The sequence below is a fragment of the Chionomys nivalis genome, chromosome 1 (assembly GCF_950005125.1).
Source record: "Chionomys nivalis chromosome 1, mChiNiv1.1, whole genome shotgun sequence".
NCBI lineage: Eukaryota > Metazoa > Chordata > Mammalia > Rodentia > Cricetidae > Chionomys > Chionomys nivalis.
Genome location: NC_080086.1, coordinates 81,903,022 through 81,925,218, shown reverse-complemented (window position 1 = coordinate 81,925,218; position 22,197 = coordinate 81,903,022). Strand labels below are relative to the sequence as shown.

The 22,197-nt window shown below is 37.8% G+C and overlaps 1 pseudogene; it reads left to right on the top strand.

Moving 5' to 3' along the window:
- Positions 1-21,035: 21,035 nt before the first annotated feature.
- Positions 21,036-21,615, top strand: LOC130877248 (immunoglobulin kappa variable 1-5-like; annotated as a pseudogene).
- Positions 21,616-22,197: the final 582 nt, after the last annotated feature.

The following is a 22,197-nucleotide window of genomic DNA, read 5'->3' as shown; positions in this document are numbered from 1 at the left end:
TTTTGCAATATCGCACACTAAGGGAACATAATGACAATTTGTTAACATACAAGTTAATATATCTATATGTTATGTTACACAAATTTACTTAAAATATGGACTATGTAAAATTTTAGCAAGCTAACAAAGCATACATTTAGTTAGGTCAGCTACTAGAACTTAGTAAAGTATTATAGCTAAAACAAATCACTTAGGCATTGATCTAAAGATTTAATGTCAATAACAAAAGAAGATATTTAAGATATTAAGAATTGAGATACCTCACTCAGGATAGTGTTTTCTATTTCCATCCATTTGCACGCAAAATTCGAGAAGTCATTGTTTTTTACCGCTGAGTAGTACTCTAATATGTATATATTCCACACTTTCTTCATCCATTCCTCCATTAAAGGGCATCTAGGTTGTTTCCAGGTTCTGGCTATTACAAACAATGCTGCTATGAACATAGTTGAACAGATACTTTTGTCATATGATAGGGCATCTCTTGGGTATATTCCCAAGAGTGGTATTACTGGATCTTGGGGTAGGTTGATCCCAAATTTCCTGAGAAATCGCCACACTGATTTCCAAAGTGGTTGCACAAGTTTGCATTCCCACCAGCAATGGATGAGTGTGCCCCTTTCTCCACAACCTCTCCAGCAAAGGCTATCATTGATGTTTTTAATTTTAGCCATTCTGACAGGTGTAAGATGGTATCTCAAAGTTGTTTTAATTTGCATTTCCCTTATCGCTAAGGAGGTTGAGCATGACCTTAAGTGTCTTTTGGCCATTTGAATTTCTTCTGTTGAGAATTCTCTGTTCAGTTCAGTGCCCCATTTTTTTTATTGGGTTAATTAGCATTTTAAAGTCTAGTTTCTTGAGTTCTTTATATATTTTGGAGATCAGACCTTTGCTGTTGCAGGGTTGGTGAAGATCTTCTCCCAGTCAGTGGGTTGCCTTTTTGTCTTAGTGACAGTGTCCTTTGCTTTACAGAAGCTACTCAGTTTCAGGAGGTCCTATTTATTCAATGTTGTCCTTAATGTCTGTGCTGCTCGGGATAAACGTAGGAAGTGATCTCCTGTACCCATATGTTGTAGAGTACTTCCCACTTTTTCTTCTATCAGGTTCAGTGTGTTCAGACTAATATTGAGGTCTTTAATCCATTTGGACTTGAGTTTTGTGCATGGCGATAGATATGGATCTATTTTCATTCTTCTACACGTTGCCAACCAGTTCTGCCAGCACCATTTGCTAAAGATGCTCTCTTTTTTCCATGAATACTTTTAGCTCCTTTACAAAAATTAGGTGTTCATATGTTTGTGGGTTAAAATCAGGGTCTTCTACTCGGTTCCATTGATCGACTTCTCTGTTTTTATGCCAATACCAAGCTGTTTTCAATACTGAAGCTCTGTAATAGAGTTTGAAGTCAGGCATGGTAATGCCTCCAGACGATCCTTTATTATATAAGATTGTTTTGGCTATCCTGGGTTTTTTGTGTCTCCATATAAAGTTGATTATTGTCCTCTCAAGATCTGTGAAGAATTTTGATGGGATTTTAATGAGGATTGCATTGAATCTATAAATTGCCCTTGGTAGAATTGCCATTTTTACTATGTTGATCCTCCCAATCCAAGAGCAAGGGAGATCCTTCCATTTTCTGGTATCCTCCTCAATTTCAAGAGGAACATGGGATGTACTCACTCATTATCGGTTTCTAGCCATAAATAAAGGACATTGAGCATGTAATTTGTGATCCCAGAGAAGCTAAATAAGAAAGTGAACCCAAAGAAAATCGTATAGTCAGCCAAGGACAATGGCACTAGGTTTCGATCCTAATACATGAACTGGCTTTGTGGGAGCTTAGCCTGTTTAGACGCTCGCCTTCCTGGATGTAGATAGAAGACCTTCGTCTTCCCTCAGGGCTGAGAATTTGGACTGCTCTTCAGTATCGAGAGGGAGGGGGAATGGTGTGGGGGGAGGAGAAGAGGAGTGGGGATAGGGGGAGGGGAGTGGGTGGAGGAGGCAATATTTGGGAGGAGGGGAGGGAAATGGGAAATGGGGAGCAGGTGGAAATATTAATTAAAAAAGAATAAAAAGACAAAAAACACCATGTGCTGGAGTCAGGTTTAGAAAAATCATGATCACCACTCATCTTCTGGGGTTGCTGCTACTCTGGCTTGCAGGTAAGGAAGAGAGCATTGAGAAGGTATTCATCTGAGTATGGTCAGTCCTTCATTGCTACTGTGAAAGTCCTCAAATAAGAAAATTAATTTTGAAAGAATTTGTTTTCAATTTTTCAACCTCAGGTGCCAGATGTGAAATTCAGATGACCCAGTCTACAGCCTCCCTGTCTTCATCTCTGGGAGACAGTGTCACCATAACATGCCAGGCTGGTCAGAACATTAAAAGTTATTTAGCGTGGTGTCAACAGAAACCAGGGAATGCTCTCAAGCTCCTGATCTATGCTACAAACAGATTGGCAGATGGGATTCCATCAAGGTTCAGTGGCAGTGGATCTGGCACTCAGTATTCTCTTAAGATCAGTGGTCTGCAGCCTGAAGATGTTGCAACTTATTATTGTTAACAAGGTTTTTGTACTCCTCCCACAGTGATACAAGCCCTGACATAAACTTCCACAGGAAGCAGAAGCAAGAGTCAAGGCTACTGAAATTGTTTCTTCTGTGGTCTTCTGCAGCTGGGACTCTTTTATTTTATTTATTTTTTGCTGATATTTAAAGTCAATGTGATTTTTCTGCACAGAGATCAGAGGAAATTTCATCCCTTAAATCTCTGTCTTCTTTCCAAACACAAGCATTAAAAACAGAGGAATTATTTTTATTATTTCCAAGACAAAAAGGCTTTTCCTGTGCAGCATAGTTATGCCAATAGCTAAAATTCATAAAATATACACGTTAAAACACACACACACACACAATAAAAATCAAAAAACCTAAATATGCATAAAAACCAAGCTGGAGTAATCATTGAGAGGCCATTATTATATATAGTATAAATATATCATTAAAACTCAAGGAAGAAGGCACAGAAGATGGCTCAATGATCAGAACACTGGGTGCAGCCAGGCGGTGGTGGCACACACCTTAATCCCAGTGCTCAGAAAGCAAGCATCTCTGTGAGATGGAGGATATCTTGGTCTATAAAGCGAGTTCCAAGACAACCAGGACTGTTTCACAAAGAAACTCTGTCTCAAAGTAAAAAAGAAATCTAGGAAAAGAAAAGAAAAAGCCAGAGGATGCTCTTCTAGAGGAGTCTTGTTTAATTTCTAGCAAACATGACTGCTAGCGACTGTCTGTAACTCCAGTTCCAGGATATCTGAACCATGCTTCTGGCCTCTGGAGGCATTGTACTAATTTGGTGCACAAACATTTATGAAAGTAAACACCAAAATTGTTAAAGTAAAAATAAATATGCCTTAAGTATTTAAAATTTGGGCCGGGCGATGGTGGCACACGCCTTTAATCCCAGCACTCAGGAGGCAGAGGCAGGCGGATCTCTGTGAGTTCGAGGCCAGCCTGGTCTACAGAGCTAGTTCCAGGGCAGGCTCCAAAGCCACAGAGAAACCCTGTCTCGAAAAACGAAAAAAAAAAAATTGTAGGGGCCTATAATTTGATCAGTCTGTCAGCCTGATACTGGGAACAGAGTATTCTAAGAACCTAGAGTCCATTTTCTTTTTCACTAAAAGCAAGTCTTTTTGAGGACTTGGTCTTCACTTATGGTGTCAACTCTCATATGCATGATATGAAAATTTCTCCATTAACTGTTTTCTTTTTATTTTCTCTCCTTGCTAGGAAGGCAAGTATAATAGTTACTTTTCTATTGTTGTGACATGACACCATAAACAAGACAGTTTATAAAAGAAATAATTTATTTTAAAGTCTGGCATTTCCATTATTAACATTGTAGTAAGCATGGCACCATGAAGAAAGGCATGCATTGGAACAATACCTAATAGCTTTCATCTTTATCTGTAAGATGTAGAGTAAGTTAGAGAGATGATTGGGGATGGCTTAAGCTTTTGATATCTCAAACCCCACCCATAGTAACATACCTCCTCCAATAAGTATACAATAATTAATCTTTTCTAAAGAGTTCCCAAAACTGGTGACCAAGCATTCACATATGTGAACTTAGGGGGAACACTGTCATTCAAAGCCCCATAGCAAGTTTCAGGACCAAAATTTCCAAAAAAATAAAAAAAGGGAAGGACTGAGTTAGAAAGGGGCAGGTATGTCTAAAAATTGCTAAACAGCTACAAGCTCCACTGGACATACATTAAATACATATTAGTTTCCAAACAAAATAAGCATAGCAAGTTTCAAGTGCCAAATTTCTTGAAATAAATAAATAACCCTGATGGAAGAGTTAATTTCATTGGTTAAATAAAGAAACTGCCTTAGCCCTTTAATAGGACAGAAAATTAGGTAGGTGGAGTAGACAGAACAGAATGCTGGGAGAAAAAAGCCGAGTCAAGGAGTCGCCATGATTCTCCCACTCCAGACAGACGCAGGTTAAGATCTTTCCTGATAAGCCAGCTTGTGGTACTACACAAAATATTAAAAATGGGTTAGATCAATATGTAAGAGCTAGCCAATAAGAGGCTGGAACTAATGGGCCAGGCAGTGATTAAAAGAATACAGTTTCCGTGTAATCATTTCGGGGCATAAGCTAGCCATGCGGGCGGCCAGGTGCCGGGGACGCAGCCCCGCTGCTCTTATTACAACATAACCCCTATATGGAAGGAATGAGTCAGAGAGAGGTAGGTGTGTGTAGGGAGAGGTTAGGACCCTTGGATTCCACTGAGCATGAGTTAAAAATTCATTCCTTTCCAAACAAAACATTTATCAACTAGAGTTATAATTTCCTAAAGCTTCATTGACACCTCTCTCTAAACAGAGAAAGCAGTTCATTCCAATCATGGCTTTACATGAGTCTGTAGCTTGGTACATTTAGAACAAAGCATGATTAGTTAACAAATGTTGCCTACAATTGACTATATGTACTTAAGGGGATGCTTAAAATAACATTTTATGGAAAACCTTTTATTTACTATCCTATGCATAACTTGGCATACAATGCCTATTATTACAATCAGGTGTATCAGGGGAAAAGGCTATGTGCTCTGATCAAAGCCTACCAATCAAAACAGACATTCATATGCATCATAGTTTTCAGAAACCAATACCAACTCCTTCTGCATAAATTGTCTATGGAGTTAATTTCATATAGGGACTTTGACCTATTTCAATGTTTCTGTCCCATATTTCACTTTGATCCTGAGTAAAATTCTTTCCTTCTGTACTATATGCATGTTCTTCCCTTCTTTGAATAAGACACCAAGAACCTAAGAAGCACAAGTATAGAGAAATCACAGATAAAATGAGTGATGAGGTCAGTCAGAATAAGTACAAGGGTCAAGTCAAAACAGTATTTGCTGCTGCTTGAATTTTGAAATCAACAAAAACTCTGTTTGAGCTTGGGAAGAATTCAAAGAGGTAGTAATTTACCAATGACATGATACAATTATATTGAGTCTGTGAGATATAGAAAAAAGTTAGCATGGATCAACAAACTACATCTTTTCAATCCAGATTTTTTCTTCCTTCAAGTTTCTGAACTGTGGAAAATGTCCTTGGGATGAGTGTCTGTAACTATAAAGTCCAAATTTTTCTTTTTATAAAAAGTAAAACAAACTATCTTTTTTCATGTTCCAGTTCTTGCTCCCTTCCCTCCTCACATCCCCTCCATCTAACCCACCAACCCACCCCCAATCCTCTCATCAGAGAGGGTAAAGCACACTGCTTTGGGGAAGGGCCAAGGCCCTCCCTACTGTATCTAGGCTGAGCAAGGTGTCTAGCCAAAGATAATAAGTTCCAAAAACCAGTACAAGCAGTAAGGATAAATCCTGTGGCCTCACAGTCTGTCCCAGCCATATAAGTGGCATTCAGATTCAGAGGGTCCAATTTGGTCCTATGCTGGTTCCCTCCCTGTCCAAATGAATTTGGCGAGCTCCCATTAGCTCAGGTAAGCTGTTTCCGTGGGTTCTCCCATCATTGTCTAGACCTCGTTGTTCATATTCTAACTCTTCCCACTCTTCAGCAGGACATCGGGAGATCAGCCCAGTGCTTTGTTGTGGGTTTCTGCTTCTGTTTCCAGCAGTTGTTTGATGAAGGTTTTATGGTGACATTTGAGATATTGATCAATCTGACTATAGTTCAAGGCCAGTTCCATCACTCTCTTGTCGATTGCTAAAGGTCTTAGGTGGCATCATCTTTGTGGATTCCTGGGGTTTCTCTAGTGCCAGGTTTCTTGCTAGCACCATATTGACGCCCTAAATCAAAAATATCTCTTTCCTTGCTCTCCCTATCTGTCCTTTTTTCTATCTCTACTATCCCATTCCCTCAAGTTCTCCTCCTGCCTCTCCTTCACTCTTCCAATTCAGTTCTCCTTTTTCTCCTCCCCACCACCATGCTCACTATTTTGTCAGAAGATTTTGTCTATATACCCTTCCAAGATGAATCTATATATGTTTTTTTAGGGTTCACTTTGTTACTTAGCTTCTCTATGGTCGTGGACTATAACTAGAGGCTCATTATCTTTTGCTTTACAACTAGGATCTACTTATGAGTGGGTACATACCATGTTCCTCTTTCTGGGTCTAGGTTGCCTAATTAAGTAGGTTTTTTTCTAGTTCTATTCATTTGTATGCGATTTTCAAGATGTCATTTTTTTCTGCTGATTAGTACTCTTATTTGTAAATATGCCACATTTTCTTTATCCATTCTTCAGTTGAGGGGCATCTAGGTTTTTTTCCAGGTTCTGGCTATTGCAAATAATTCTGCTATTAGCATAGTTGAACAAATGCCTTGTAGTATGATTAAGTATCCTTTGCGTATATGCCCAAAAGTGGTATTGCTGATACCACTCTTGAGTTAGGTTGATTCCCAATTTTCTGAGAAACTTCCATACTGATTTCTAGAGTGGTTGTATAAGTATAGATTCCTGCCACCAATGGAGAGGTATTCCTCATACTCCACATCTTCTCCAGCATAAGCTATCATTGGTGTTTTTGATCTTAGTCATTTTGATTGGTGTAAGACTGTAATTCAGAGTCATTTTGATTTGCAGGTTCCCTGATGGATAAGGATATTTAACATTACCCTAAGTGCCTTTCATCCATTTGAGATTCTTCTGTTGACAATTCTGCATTTAGTTTTGTGCCCCATTTTTTAATTGAATTATTCAGAATTTTGATGTCTACTTTTTTGAGTTTTTAAAAAATCTTTTGGAGTCAGCCCTCTGTCTGATGTGGGGTTGGTAAAGACCTTTTCCCATACAGTAGGCTGCCTTTTTGTCTTATTGACTGTGTCCTTTGCTTTATAGAAGCTTCTTAAAGGAGCAGGCCTGCTTTTCATACCACCCGGCTCCTGCACGGCTAGCTTATGCCGAAATAACTACACAGAAACTGTATTCTTTTAAACACTGCTTGGCCTGTTAGTTCTATCCTCTTATTGGCTAATTCTCACATCTTGATTAACCCATTTCTAATAATCTGTGTAGCACCATGAGGTGGTGGCTTACCAGGAAAGATTCAGCATGTCTGACCTGGCAGTTGACTTTATGGCGTTTGCCTGACTCTGCTTTCTTTCTCCCAGAATTCTGTTCTGTCTACTCCACCTATCTAAATCCTGCCCTATCAAAAAGCCAAGGCAGTTTCTTTATTAAACAATGAGATTAACATATAGACAGATGACCCTCCTCCACCACCCCATGTATTGATTATTGCTCTTATTATCTGTGCTACTGGTGTTATATTTAGGAAGTGGTTTCATATGCCTATGGATTGAAGGCTACTTCCCACTTTCTCTTCTATCAAGTTCAGCATGGTCACATTTATATTGAAGTCTTTAATCTATTTGCACTTGAGTTTTATGCATAGGGATAGATATAGATCTATTTGCATTCTTCTACATGTTGACATCTAGTTATGTGATCACCATTTGTTGAAGAAATGCTTTCTTTTTTCCCATTATATATTTTTAGCTTCTTTGTCAAAAATTAGAAGTTCATATGTGTGTGGATTAATATCTGGGTCTTCAATTTGATTCTATTATTCAACCAGTCTTTTCTTTTTTTTCTTTTTTTTTTTTTTTTTTGCCAATACCAAGCTGTTTGCATTACCATTGATCTATAGTAGAGTTTGATGTCAGGAATGCTGATGCCTCTGGAAGTTCCTTTATTGTACAAGATTGTTTAGGCTATCCAAGGTTTTTTTGTTTTTCTATATGAAGTTGAGTATTGTTCTTTCATGGTCTGTGAAGAATTGTGTTGGGATTTTGATTGGTATTGCATTGAATCAATAGATTGCTTCTGGCAGTATTGTCATTTTTGTTGTGTTCATTCTATCTATTGAAGAGCATAGGATATCCTTCAGTTTTCTGGTATCTTTTTCAATTTCGTTCTTCAAAGACTTAAAGTTCTTGTGAAACAGGTCATTCACTTCTCTGGTTAGTGTTACCCCAAGATTTGAGTATTGTTCTTTCATGGTCTGTGAAGAATTGTGTTGGGATTTTGATTGGTATTGCATTGAATCTATAGATTTCTTTGGGCAGTATTGCCATTTTTGTTGTGTTCATTCTATCTATTCAAGAGCATAGGGTATCCTTCAATTTTTTGGTATCTTTTTCAATTTCTTTCTTCAAGACTTAAAGTTTTTGTGGAACAGGTTGTTCACTTCTTTGGTTAGTGTTACCCCAAGATATTTTGTGTTATTTGTGGTTATTGAAAGGGGTGATGTTTCTCTAATTTCTTTCTCAGCTTTATCATTTGTTGTTTCTACTTATTGTTTTGAGGTGACCGTGTTGCCTACCATATTACTATAGGTAATTATCAGCTGTAAAAGTTCTCTGGTAGGGTTTTTTGTTTCACTTATGTACACTATCATATCATCTGCAAATAATGAAAGTTTGACTTCTTCCTTTATCTTTTTTGTGCTGTCTTATTGATATAGCCAGAACTTCAAGAATTATGTTGAAGGGATATGGAAAGTTATCAGCCCTGTCTTCTTGCTTAGATCCCAGACTCTCTCCATGGCCTTTATCATGAAGGGGTGTTGTATTTTGTCAAATGCTTTTTCAGCATCTAATGAGATGATCATATGTTTATTTCTTTCACTTTATTTATATGGGGGCTTATATTAATTGATTTTTGTGTCTTGAACTATCCCTTAACCTCTGGAATGAAGCTAACTTGATCATGGCGAATGATTTTTGTATGTGTTCTTGGATTCAGTTTGTCAGTATTTTATTGACTATTTTGGCATCTATGATCATGAGTGAAATTGTTCTGAAATTCTCTTTCTTGTTTGGGTATTTGTGTGGTTTTGGTATCCAGGTATCTGTAGTCTCATAAAATGAGTTTACCAATGTTTCTTCTGTTTTTATTATGTGAAACACTTTGGGGAGTATAGGTATTAGCTCTTCTTTGAATTTTGGGTAGAATTCTGAATTGAAACCACCATGAGCTTTTATTGGTTGGGAGGCTTTTGATGACTGCTTTCATTTACTTGCAGATTATAGTTCTATTATATTGCTCACCTGGTCTTGATTTAATTTGGTATGTGATGCCTCTCCAGAAAATTGTCCGTTTCATTTACATTTTCCAATTTTATGAAGTACAGGTTTTTGTAGTATAAGCTAATGTTCTCTGTATTTTCTGTGTCTGTTGTTTTACCTCTTTTCATTTCTGATTTTGTTAATTTGGATGTTTTCTCTCTGTCTTTTGATTAATTTGAATACAGGTTTGTCTATCTTGTTGATTTTCTCAATGAACCAGTTCATTGATTCATTGATTCTTTGTTCTGTTTTCTTTGTGACTATGTTATTGATTTCATCCATCAATTTGATTATATGCTACTCCTGATTGAGTCTGTTTTTTTTCTGTTCTAGATCTTTCAAGTGTGCTGTTAAGTCACTAGTTTAAGATTTCTCCACTTTCTTTATGTAGGCAATTAGTGCTCTGAACTTTCCTCTTAGCACTGCTTTCATAGTGTCCCATAGGTTTGGGTACCTTGTGCCTTCATTTTCATTTAATTCTAGGAAGTTTTTAATTTCTTTCCTTATTTCTTTCTTGATCCATGGGTGGTCTATTTGAGCACTGTTTAATTTCCATGAGTTTGTGAGTTTTTAGGCTTTCTGCAATAATTGTTGTGGTTAAATTCTAATTTTATACTAAGGTCATCCAATAAGATACAGGGGTTACTTCAATTTTCTTGAGCTATTGAGGTTTGCTTTGCTACCAAGTATGTGGTCAATTTATCAAACTTTTCATGAGGTGCTGAGTAACTTAAGCATCAAATTATATTTTTCCACTTTGAAAAATTTTAAGTTTGTTTCCAGACATCAGTAGGGTTACTCTCTCTGTAGTTGCTTCTTGGTCGAGATGACTCCTCCTGTGGATTTAATGGTCTTTTTAATAGCATTTCTGAGTATTATTTCCTTCTCCTATTTTTATTATTGCATTAATTTAAAACTTAATATAGCATTTTTGTTAATTCTTATATATTATCACACAAAATGTCTTTACCAAATTTATTTGCCATTCCTTGCCCCAACTTCTCCTAACCTCACTCTCCACTTCTTGTGTTTTTTATTTTCCTTTTAGAAAAGATTATCACAGCATCACACCTGGTCCTTTTGCTCTCACACTACTTCTGTACCTCTTCTGCCATGCTGTCCTAATCTTAATGTTTGTATTTTGAATGTATCCTCTGGCCAGTTGATTTCTGCATTTGGACAAGCTGTGGCTATCTTCAATGGTCATCTCTACCACAAAAGAAGCTTCATAAATCCTCTTCGTTGGAGACTTGTCATGCTGGTTAAAATCACTTTCAAACTAATTCATATTAAAACAAAAAACCTGTACACAATCTGTCAGATTACATGGTACAGTGTCAATATGGTAATTTTGAAGCGACACAACCCATTGCATAATGGGCAGAAATATGCAAAAAACAGGATATCTCCTTTGCTCATTGCATTCAGACTAATGTTACTAAACTTTGGTCTGTTCCATTAGTATGTGATGTTCACTTTGAATCTGTATTAGGCAAAGTATGAATGAAATATAAGGGAAACAATTACTTTTTCTCTTTGATTTGTATAAAATCATTTGATTTATTATGAATAGTTTATTTTAATTAAATTTTAGCATAGAGCCATAGATTGTTATTTTAATGTTTGTGTATGCCTATAACATATTCTTTTGATATTCAAGTGGGTTATTTGTATCTATTACACTATCCTAAGTTTTAATTTGCTTTGTGTTCTCTTTTTATTATTGTTATTATTATTGTTGTTGTTGTTATATTTTATTACTTAAAAAATACCAATCCAAATTCCCACTTCTTCCCTTACTCTCACTTCCTTCACACTCTCTCCACACACCCTCATCCCCAATCCCATCCAATTGTAAAAGAGGGCAAGGCACCCTGCCCTGTGGGAAGTCCAAGGACCTCCCCATTACATCCAGATTGAGTGAGATATATATCCAAAAAGAATAGGATCCCAAAAAGCCAGTACATACAGTAGAGACAAATCCCAGTGCCATTGATATTGGCCCCTCAGTCTGCCCCAACTGTCAACCACATTCAGAGGGACTACTAGTTTGATCCCATGCTCACTCATTCTCAGTCCAGTTGGAGTTGGTGAGCTCCCATTAGTTCAGGCACACTGTCTCAGTGGATGATTCCCTCATGGTCTTGACTTTCTTTCTCATATTTTCCCCCCTTCTGCTCTTGAACTGGACCTTGGGAGCTCAATCCAGTGTTTCAATGTAGGTCTCTGTCTCTGTTTCATCTGTTGTTAGATGAAGATTCTGTGGTGATATTTAAGATAATTATCAGTCTGAATACAGGGCAAGGACAGTTCAGGCACCCTCTCCATTGCTTAGGGTCTTAGCTGGGGTCTTCCTTGTGGATTCCTGGAATTTTTTTCTAGAGCCAGGTTTCTTGTTATCACAAAATGGCTTCTTCAATCAAGATATCTCTTTTCTTGCTCTCATATCTATCCTTCCTCCATCTCAACTATCCCATTTACTCAAACCCTCTGCAATCCTCCCCTTCTCCCCTCCTCTTTCACTTTTTCCCTCTTTCTATCCCCACCCCATGATTCCAATTTTTTTCAGGCAATTTTGTCTGCTTCTTATTTCCAGATGGATCTATATATGTTTTTCTTTGGGTTCGCCTTATTACTTACCTTCTCTAGGATTCTGAACTATAGGCTCAATGTGCTTTGTTTATGACTAGTAGCCACTAATGAGTGAGTGCATACCATATTCATATTTTTGGGGTGTGGGTTATCACACTCAGGATAGTGTTTCTAATTCCATCCATTTGCATGCAAAATTCAAGATGTCATTGTTTTTTATGTTGAGTAGTATTCTAATGTGTAGATGTGCCATACTTTCTTTACCCATTCTTCTGTTGAGGGCATCTAGGTTGTTTCCATGTTCTGGCTATAACAAATAATACTGCTTATAAACATAATTGAAAAAAATGCTTTTGTACTATGAGAAACTTTTGTGTAAATTCCCAAGAGTGATATTGCTAGATACTGAGGTAGGTTGACTCCCAATTTTCTGAGAAACCACCACACTCATTTCCAAAGTAGTTGCACAAATTTGACATCCTACCAGCAACTGATGAGTGTTCTCCTTACTCCACATCTTCTCCAGCATAAGCTATCAATGGTGTTTTTTTTTTATTTTAGCCATTCTGACAGGTATAAAATAGTATCTCAAAGTTGTTTTGATTTGCATTTCCCTGATAGCTAAGGAAGCTGAACTTGTCCTTAAGTATCTCTTGACTTGAAATTCTTCTGTTGAGAATTCTCTGTTTAGTTCAGTACTCCAATATTAATTGAGTTATTTAGATTTTTAATGGCTAATTTCTTGAATTATTCATATATTTCGGAAATCAGCCCTTTGTCTGATATGGGGTTGGTAAAGATTTTTTTCCCATTCAGTAGGTTGCCTTTTCAAATTATTGGCAGTGTCCTTTACTTTACAGAAGCTTCTTAGTATTCACTTAGTAACATTTATTCACTGTTGGTCTTATTTTTTATGTTACTTGGGTTATATCTAGAAAGTGGTCTCCTGTGCCCATGCATTGAAGGTTACTTCCAACTTTCTCCTTTATCAGTTCAGTGTGGTCAGATTTATACTGATGTCTTTAATCCATTTGTAATTTGGAGTTTTGTCCATGGTGATATATATGGATCTATTTTTGTTCTTCTATAGGTTGACATCCAGTTATGTCAGCACCATTTGTTGAAGGTGCCTTCTTTTTTTCCATTGTATAATTTTAGCTTCTTTGTCAAAAATCAGGTGTTCATAGGTGTGTGGACTAAAATCTGGGTCTTCAATTTGACTCCATTTGTCAATGCCTCTGTTTTTATGCTAATACCAAGCTGTTTTCATTACTATAGCTCTGTAATAGAGTCTGATGTCAGTAGTGGTAATGCCTGTGGAAGATCCTTTATGGTATAAGATTGTTTTGACAATCCTAGGTTTTTTGTTTTTCCATATAAAGTTGATTATTGTTCGCTCAAGGTCTCTAAAGAATTGTGTTGGATTTTATTTATTTATTTATTTTTTATTCTTTTTTAATTAAAATTTCCAACTGCTCCCCGTTTCCCATTTCCCTCCCCCTCCTCCCATATATTGCCCCCTCCCCCCGCTCCCCTCCCCCTATCCCCACTCCTCTTCTCCTCCCCCCAGTCCATTCCCCCTCCCTCTCCATACTGAAGAGCAGTCCAAATTCCCTGCCCTACAGGAAGACCAAGGTACTCCCCCTTCTATCTAGGTCCAGGAAGGTGAGCATCCAAACAGGCTAAGCTCCCACAAAGCCAGTTCATGTATTAGGATCGAAACCTAGTGCCATTGTCCTTGGGTTCTCATCAGCCTTCATTGTCCGCCATGTTCAGAGAGTCCAGTTTCAACCCATGCTTATTCAGTCCCAGTCGAGCTGGCCTTGGAGAGCTCCCAATAGATCAGTTCCACTGTCACAGTGGGTGGGTGCACGCCTCGTGATCCTGATTTCCTTGCTCATGTTCTCCCTCCTTCTGCTCCTCATTTGGACCTTAAGAGCTCAGACCGTTGTTCCAAATTGGGTCTCTGTCTCTCTCTCGATCCATCGCCAGATGAAAGTTCCCGTGCCATTCTCCTTGGCCTCTCGTCATCTCTCATTGTCCCCCACATTCAGAGAGTCCGGTTTTATCCCATGTTTTTTCAGTAGCAGTCCAGCTGGCCTTGGTGAGCTCCCAATAGATCGGCCCCACTGTCTCAGTGGTTGGGTGCACCCCTCATGGTCCTGACTTCCTTGTTCATGTTCTCTCTCCTTCTGCTCCTCATTATAACCTTGGGAGCTCAGTCCGGTGCTCCAGTGTGGGTCTCTGTCTCTATCTCCATCCATCGCTAGATGAAGGTTCTTTATAAGTAATTTTGATGGGGATTGAATTGAATCTATAGACTGCCTTTGGTAAAATTGCCCTTTTTACTATGTTGATCCTTCCTATCCAAAGCATGGAAGATCTTTCTATTTTCTGGTATCTTCTTCAATTTCTTTCTTCAAGGACTTAACTTTCTTGTCAAATAGGTCTTTCACTTCCTTGTTTAGAGTTACACCAAGATACTTTATGCTATTTGTCACTATTGTGAAATTGATGTTTCTTTGGTTTCCCTCTCAGCTTCTTTAACTTTTGTGTATAGGAGGGCTCTGAATTTTTAGAGTTTACCTTGTATCCTGCCACATCATTGAAGGTATTTATCAGTTGTAGGAGTTCTCTGTTAGAGCTTTTGGGCTTACTTATGTACACTATCACATCATCTGCAAATAACAAAAGTTTGTCTTCTTCATTTCTAATTTGAATCACCTTGATTTCCTTTTGCTGTCTTATTGCTATTGCTAGAACTTCAAGTACTGTGTTGAAGAGATATGGAGAGAGTACACTGCCTTGCCTTGTTCCTGCTTTTTGTGGAATCACTTTGAGTTTCTTTCCATTTAATTTTATGTTAGCTGTCATCTTGCTTCATATTGATTTTATTTTATTTAGATAAGATCCTTGTATCCCTAATCTTTCCAATACCTTTATCATGAAGGGGTATTGAATTTTTTTCAAATGCTTTTTCAGCATCTAATGAAATGATCACATTTTTTTCTTTCAGTATATTTATATGGTGGATTACACTGATAGATTTTCATATGTTAAACCAACCCTGAATCTCTGGGAAGAAGCCTATTTGATCATAATGGATAATTTTTTTGACCTGTTCTTAGATTTGTTTTGCCAGTATTTTATTGAGAATTTTTGCATCCATTTTCATGAGTGACATTGGTCTGTAATTTTCTTTCCTAGTTGAGTCTTTGTATGGTTTTGGTATCAGGGTAACTGTAGCTTCATAAAAAGAGTTTGGCAATGACCCTTCTGTTTGTTAGCTCTTCTTGAAAGTTCTGGTAGAATTCTGCACTAAAACAACCTGGCCCAGGGCTTTTGGTTGGGAGGTTTTTGATGACAGCTTCTATTTCCTCGATGCTTATAGGTCTACTTAAATTGTTCACCTGATCTTGATTTAATTTTGGTATATGGTAGCTATCTAAAAAATTGTCCACTTCATTTACCCTTTCCAGTTTTATGGAGCACAAGCTTTTGTAGTAAGACCTAATGATTCTCTGAATTTTCTTCATGCCTATTGTTATGTCCCCCTTTTCATTTCTGATTTTGTTAATTTGGGTGTTCTCTCTCTACCTTTTGATTAGTTTGTATGAGGGTCTGTCAATTTTGTTGATTTTCTCAGAGAACCAGCTCTTTGTTTCATTGATTCTTTGTATTATATTCTGTGTTTCTGTTTTGTTGATTTCAGTTGTCAGTTTGATTATTTCCAGGCTTCTACTTCTCCTGGGTGAATCTGAGTCATTTTTTCTTTCTAGAGCTTTTAGGTAGCTGTTAAGTCACTAAATGTGATCTCTATCTATCTATCTATCTATCTATCTATCTATCTATCTCTCTCATTTTTGTGGGCACTTAGTGCTATGAACTTTCCTCTTAGCACTGCTTTCATAGTGTCCCATAGGTTTGGATATGTTGTACCTTCATTTCATTCAAGGAAGACTTTAATTTCTTTCTTTATTCTTCCTTGAGCTGGGGTGGGTCAGTAGATGACTGTTCATGTTCCATGAGTTTGTAGGCTTACTGGGGGTAATATTATTGTTAAAATCTAAGTTTACTCCATGGTGGTTTGATAAGACATGGGTGGTTACTCCAATTTTTTTTTTGTATCTGTGGATGTTTGCTTGTTACTGAGTATGTGATCAGTTTTAGAGAAGGTTCCATGAAGTGCTGAGAAGAAGGTATATTCTTTTTCATTTCAGTGGAATGTTCTATAGCTGTCTGTTAAGTCCATTTGATTCATTACATCTGTTAGTTCTCTTGTTTCTCTTGACTGTTCCATTGGTGAAAGAGGAGTGTGGAAATCTCCCATTAGTGTATATGGCTTGATGTGTGTTTTAAGTTTTAGTAATGTTTCTTTTACATATGTGGATGCAATTATATTAGGGGCAGAGATAATCAGGATTGATACTTCATCTTGATGAATTGTTACTTTTATGTGAATGAAGTGTTCTTCTCCATCACTTCTGGTCGATTTTAGATTGAAATTAATTTTTTTTTTAGATATTAGGATGCCACACCTGCTTGTTTCTTTGGTCTGTTTGAGTTGGGTCTACTGACCAAATACTGATTTTTATACTAAAAATTTTAGACTCCCCATTGTGATCCATAACAGATACCACAGTTTCCTTCTAACCAGAATAATAAATCTCATTTTGAAGATCCCTACAACCTGCTATCCAGAATATCCTTTAGTGTAGTTATTTTGTTCTCCTCACTGAATTCTGGATTGCTTGATGCCAAGGAGAGCAGGCACTGCAGCTTCTGCCTTGGGGAAGATGGACTCTGAAGAAGCATCAGAAAATCCCCTATATCTAGCAACAACTTCTTTGAAATAGTAAATTTCTTTCATGAGATGTTTCTGCACAGCTGTGACAAATACCTGATAGATGTAATGTGAGAAATGGCATATTTATTTTAGATCATGTTTTAAGGACTTATAGTTCATAATGTAATGAAATTCATGCCATGGCTACTCAGTGAGCATAGTATGATGATAGAAGTAGACCGGAGTATTAAAGGATTTAGACAATATACTTACCAAGATCTGCCTGCTGAGAGCTGTGATACTTATTATAAACAAAAGTTTTCCAAAGGTTCAAAATTATTTTGAAAATCTGGGCAACAATTATTCAACATTTGGGCTGTAGCAGATATTTCAGTCTCAAACTAGGCAACTGACAAGCCACCCAGAACCAAAAGTTTTTAAAATTTTTAGCTATATATTTTTCCCTGCTCCCCTCCTTCCCTCCCCCTTCCCTTCTACCATGTCCTATCGCCCCCATGTTCCCAATTTACTCAGGAGATCTCGTCTTTTTCTATTTCCCATGTATATTAGTTCCATATATTTGTCTCTTAGCATCCTCTTTGTTGTCTAGGTTCTCTGGGATTGTAAAATGTAGGCTGATTTTTGTTTGTTTTATGTTTAAAAGCCACTTTTTAATGAGTACATATAATATTTGTCTTTATGGTTCTGGGTCAGAACCTATAATTCTAATGAAAATTCTATATATGATTCAGCTCCTAGTGATTTCTATACACTTTTCTATTTTGTTTTATAACTCTCAACATATCAATCTTTTTTTTTAAATTTTTTTATTATTTTTTTTATTGAAAAAAAAATTTTCCGCCTCCTCCCCACCTCCCATTTCCCTCCCCCTCCTCCCGCCCCTCTTCCCCTTCCCCCCACTCCTTTTATCCTCCCTCTCCAGTCCCAGGAGCAGTCAGGGTTTCCTGCCCTGTGGAAAGTCCAAGGTCCTCCCCCCTCCATCCAGATCTAGGAAGGTGAACATCCAAACTGTCTAGGCTCCCACAAAGCCAGAACCTGAAGTAGGATCAACACCCTGTGCCATTGTCCTTGGCCTCTTGTCAGCTCTCATTGTCCGCCATGTTCAGAGAGTCCGGTTTTATCCCATGCTTTTTCAGTCACAGTCCTGCTGGCCTTGGTGAGCTCCCCATAGATCGGTCCGACTGTCTCAGTGGGTGGGTGCACCCCTCGTGGTCCTGACTTCGTTGTACATGTTCTCCCTCCTTCTGCTCTTCATTAGGACCTTGGGAGCTCAGTCTGGTGCTCCAGTGTGGGTCTCTGTCTCTATCTCCATCCATCGCTAGATGAAGGTTCTATGGTGATATGCAAGATATTCATCAGTCTGGCTATAGGATAGGATCATTTCAGGTTCCCTATCCTCAGGTGCCCAAGGAACTAACTCGGGACATTGCCCTGGGCATCTGGTAGCCACACCAAGTTCAAATCTCTTGCCAACCCTTATGTGGTTCCCTTAACTAAGATATGAGTTTCCCTGCTCCCCTATCCGACCTTCCTATATCCCCAATCATCCCATTTCCCCAAGTTCCCCTCATCCTCTCCTTCACACTTTTCTTTCTCCATCTCCCCTTACCCCCATTCCACCCTACCCCCAAGATTCCAATTTTTTGCCCGGCACTCTTGTCTACTTCCCATAGCCAGGAGGATAACTATATGTTTTTCCTTGGGTTTGCCCTCTTGTTTAGTTTCTTTAGGACCACATATTATAGACTCAGAGGCCCCCTATCCATAGCTAGAAACCAATTATGAGTGAGTACATCCCATGATCTTCTTTTTGGGTCTGGGTTACCTCACTCAGGATAGTATTTTCTATTTCCATCCATTTGCATGCAAAATTCGAGAAGTCATTGTTTTTTACCGCAGAGTAGTACTCTAATGTGTATATTCTTTTCTTTTTTTTTTTTTTTTTTTTTTTTGGTTTTTTGAGACAGGGTTTCTCTGTGGTTTTGGAGCCTGTCCTGGAACTAGCTCTTGTAGACCAGGCTGGTCTCGAACTCACAGAGATCCGCCTGCCTCTGCCTCCCGAGTGCTGGGATTAAAGGCGTGCGCCACCACCGCCCAGCTCTAATGTGTATATTCATATCTAGTGTTAGTACATGAAATAAATCAATACTAATGGACAGAATTAGGCCATAGTTCATACTTTTTATGTCTATTGTAGTCTCTTTGATGAACCCCTCAAAAAACCTATTAGTACATACTTCAAGATCACATTAGTCATTGAATGTCAGGTTAATTATTTTCTTAATATCTCCACCTACCTGTTCTTTTTAACAACTCTCCTGTCTTCATCTTCATCATGATTTTCAGGCATTGAGTGAGTGGCTTTCTCATCCTGCATGATCTCTATCTAATACAGGATGGTTGTTTGCATGTGTAAAACACCATCATTTAATCCCTCATGGAAACTCACACTAAGACCATAATGTCATTATTTCCAATGAGTTTATATACTCTGAGTATCATTATGGTTCTAAATACCCATGTGTGGCTTCTACTTTCACCTTCTTACATACTTTTCTTACCACGGAGTTTTTATCTCACTGCCTTAAAACTAAACTAAGGTACATGTCTTCTTGGTATTTGGAAGATATAGTGACCATAGTATTTTCAACTTTATGAAGCATGTACATTTAGGACAAAGAACGAGCCTTTCTGAGAGAAATCTCACATTCCTTAAATACAATAACTTGTGTTAAGGGGGATTGAAGTCACATACAATAATCTGAAGTCTCAAGGGAATATAGAGCATAGATATAATCCCAGCAGAATCTAGAAAGGAAATCCATATGCACAGATGAAAAGGGAGAAACTCCATGACCTTGTCTTCTCTAGAGAGATGTAACTCTTCTGTAACTAATCAGGCATAAATAAGTAAAGTTAGATAGAATGTTTACCTGAAAATATTTGTTAGTTACATGAGATCCTTTTCTTCCTTACAAATTATGTCTTCTAGTAGAATTCTCTTGCTCTTTAGGTAATCATTGTGAGGCAGGGGCTGCATGGTGAGTTGTGAAGTTCAGTCCCAATGGATGCATCCACACAACATGTCAATACCCAAGAATTAAAAAAAAAAAAACTTTTGAAAATGTAGTTAAATTATTGTAAGAGCCATAGGGAAAAAGGTTTTGCTGCGAGGTATTTTGCCTCCTAGTAATATCAGCACATACAGATGTAAAGTCTCACCATTTTTTTTAACCAAATGAGACTTGAACAGGGAAGACACCAAAAACATGTCAAACTGGATAGGGGAAAGCCCATGAAACTTCAAATCTTTGGGACAAATTAAAGATAATCAAGTCACACTGGAAGCAGGAGAGGTACTCCCCCCCCAAAGAAGAGCACATCAATTGATTATCCACGACCAAAGGATAATCTCTGAAAATAAAAATGCAAGTATCATTATAAGAACTTCACAGTTTGTATTTAGAGATATCTGTGTATATACAAATAGATACATGCAAAAAATAATAAAGGGATGAAAAAATAGAACTTGGATTTGAAGGAGAGAAAAGTGAAGTACATGGGGGGATTTGAAGGGCATAAAGGAAGAGAGAAATGCCTTAATTTAAATAGAATCTTGCAAATAACTTGTAAAAAATTAGCTGCATGGCCACAATGACATGTCCAGCTACCTATAAAAGGACCTTGTAATGATTTATGTACTTCCTAGAATTATATCCTATATGATAGTCCTTGATATTGAGGGAAACATAAAATGGAATTTCTACATTATACATAACAGGAAAGTCACATTTCATAGACTAGTGCTATCCTTTGTAGCACTCTGTAGAGGAACATACTTCCTACAGATAAACATAAACTGCCTCTCTGATCTGAGACATAAGAGGAACATATACCTATAAGGAATCACTTGGGCAGTCCTGTGACTGTGCCCGGCCATTGCTGATTTGCATGGGCCCAGAGGACAACCCACTGTCCTGAACACTTCTTGATAAACTGGTCACACCCTGTGTAGGAGTCAGCCTCACACAGGTCACAGCACAGACATGAGATCAGTCATTCATCTCCTGGGGTTGCTGCTGCTCTACCTTACAGGTAAGAAAATGTATGGTTGGTCATACCTGGTCTCAAGGAAAGTTCTCTTGATGTAATTAATTGTGTGGAAATTTGTTTTTAATTTTCCAACCTCAGGTGCCAGATGTGACATTCAGATGACCCAGTCTCCAGGATCCCTGTTTGTGTCTCTGGGAGACACTGTCACCATGACATGTCAGGCCAGTCAAAACATTAACGGTTGGTTGGCATGGTATCAGCAGAAACCAGGGAAATCTCCAAAGCTCCTGATCTACAAGCAGCTTGGCAAATGGTGTCCCATCAAGGTTCAGTGGCAGTGGATCTGGCACACAGTATTCTCTTAAGATCAGCGGCCTGCAGCCTGAAGATGTTGCAGTTTATTACTGTCAACAGCATAGCAATACTCCTCCCACAGTGATACAAGCCATGACAAAAACTACTGCTGTAAGCAGAAGTGAGAGTCAAGTCTGCTCAATCTGTTCATTCTGGGATCTCGAAATACTACGACAGTTTTACGTTGTGAAGATATAGAAGGCATGTGATGTTTTTGAAGAGAGATCAGAGGAATTTTTATGTTATAAGTCTGTCCTCTTTCCAAACAAAAACATTAAAACAGAGCATTCTTCATTATTTCCAAGATGTAAAAGCTTTTCCTGAGCAACAATGGTAGAAAAGTAGCAAGTTTCAATTTTTCCTCTGTAATTCACAGGTGTGCCATAGAAAGGAATTGATTACACATACCCCACACACCATTTAACTAGTAAATGTTAAAATATCAATTCACTGAGGTAGAATTGTTACATGAAATGTTTTAAATATTTAATTCATACAAAACAATTGAGTTGGAATTGACATGTGACATGTCACTCACTTTCCAGAACACCACAGGCCAAACTATCACTTGCAAAGTTTCTTCAAACAAAATTTCTGAGAAATATTAATTTCAATATTCATTGCCTTTATATTTTCACAATAAACAGTTAAGAAACACAGTATTTTCTTGTGCAACCATGGAGATAAGTTTAATGGAATAGAAGTAATATAGCTTCTAACATCTATATTTAAAAGTCTTAAAAATGGCAACCCTTTTTTCTTTAAAGTTGTAAGAGAAGG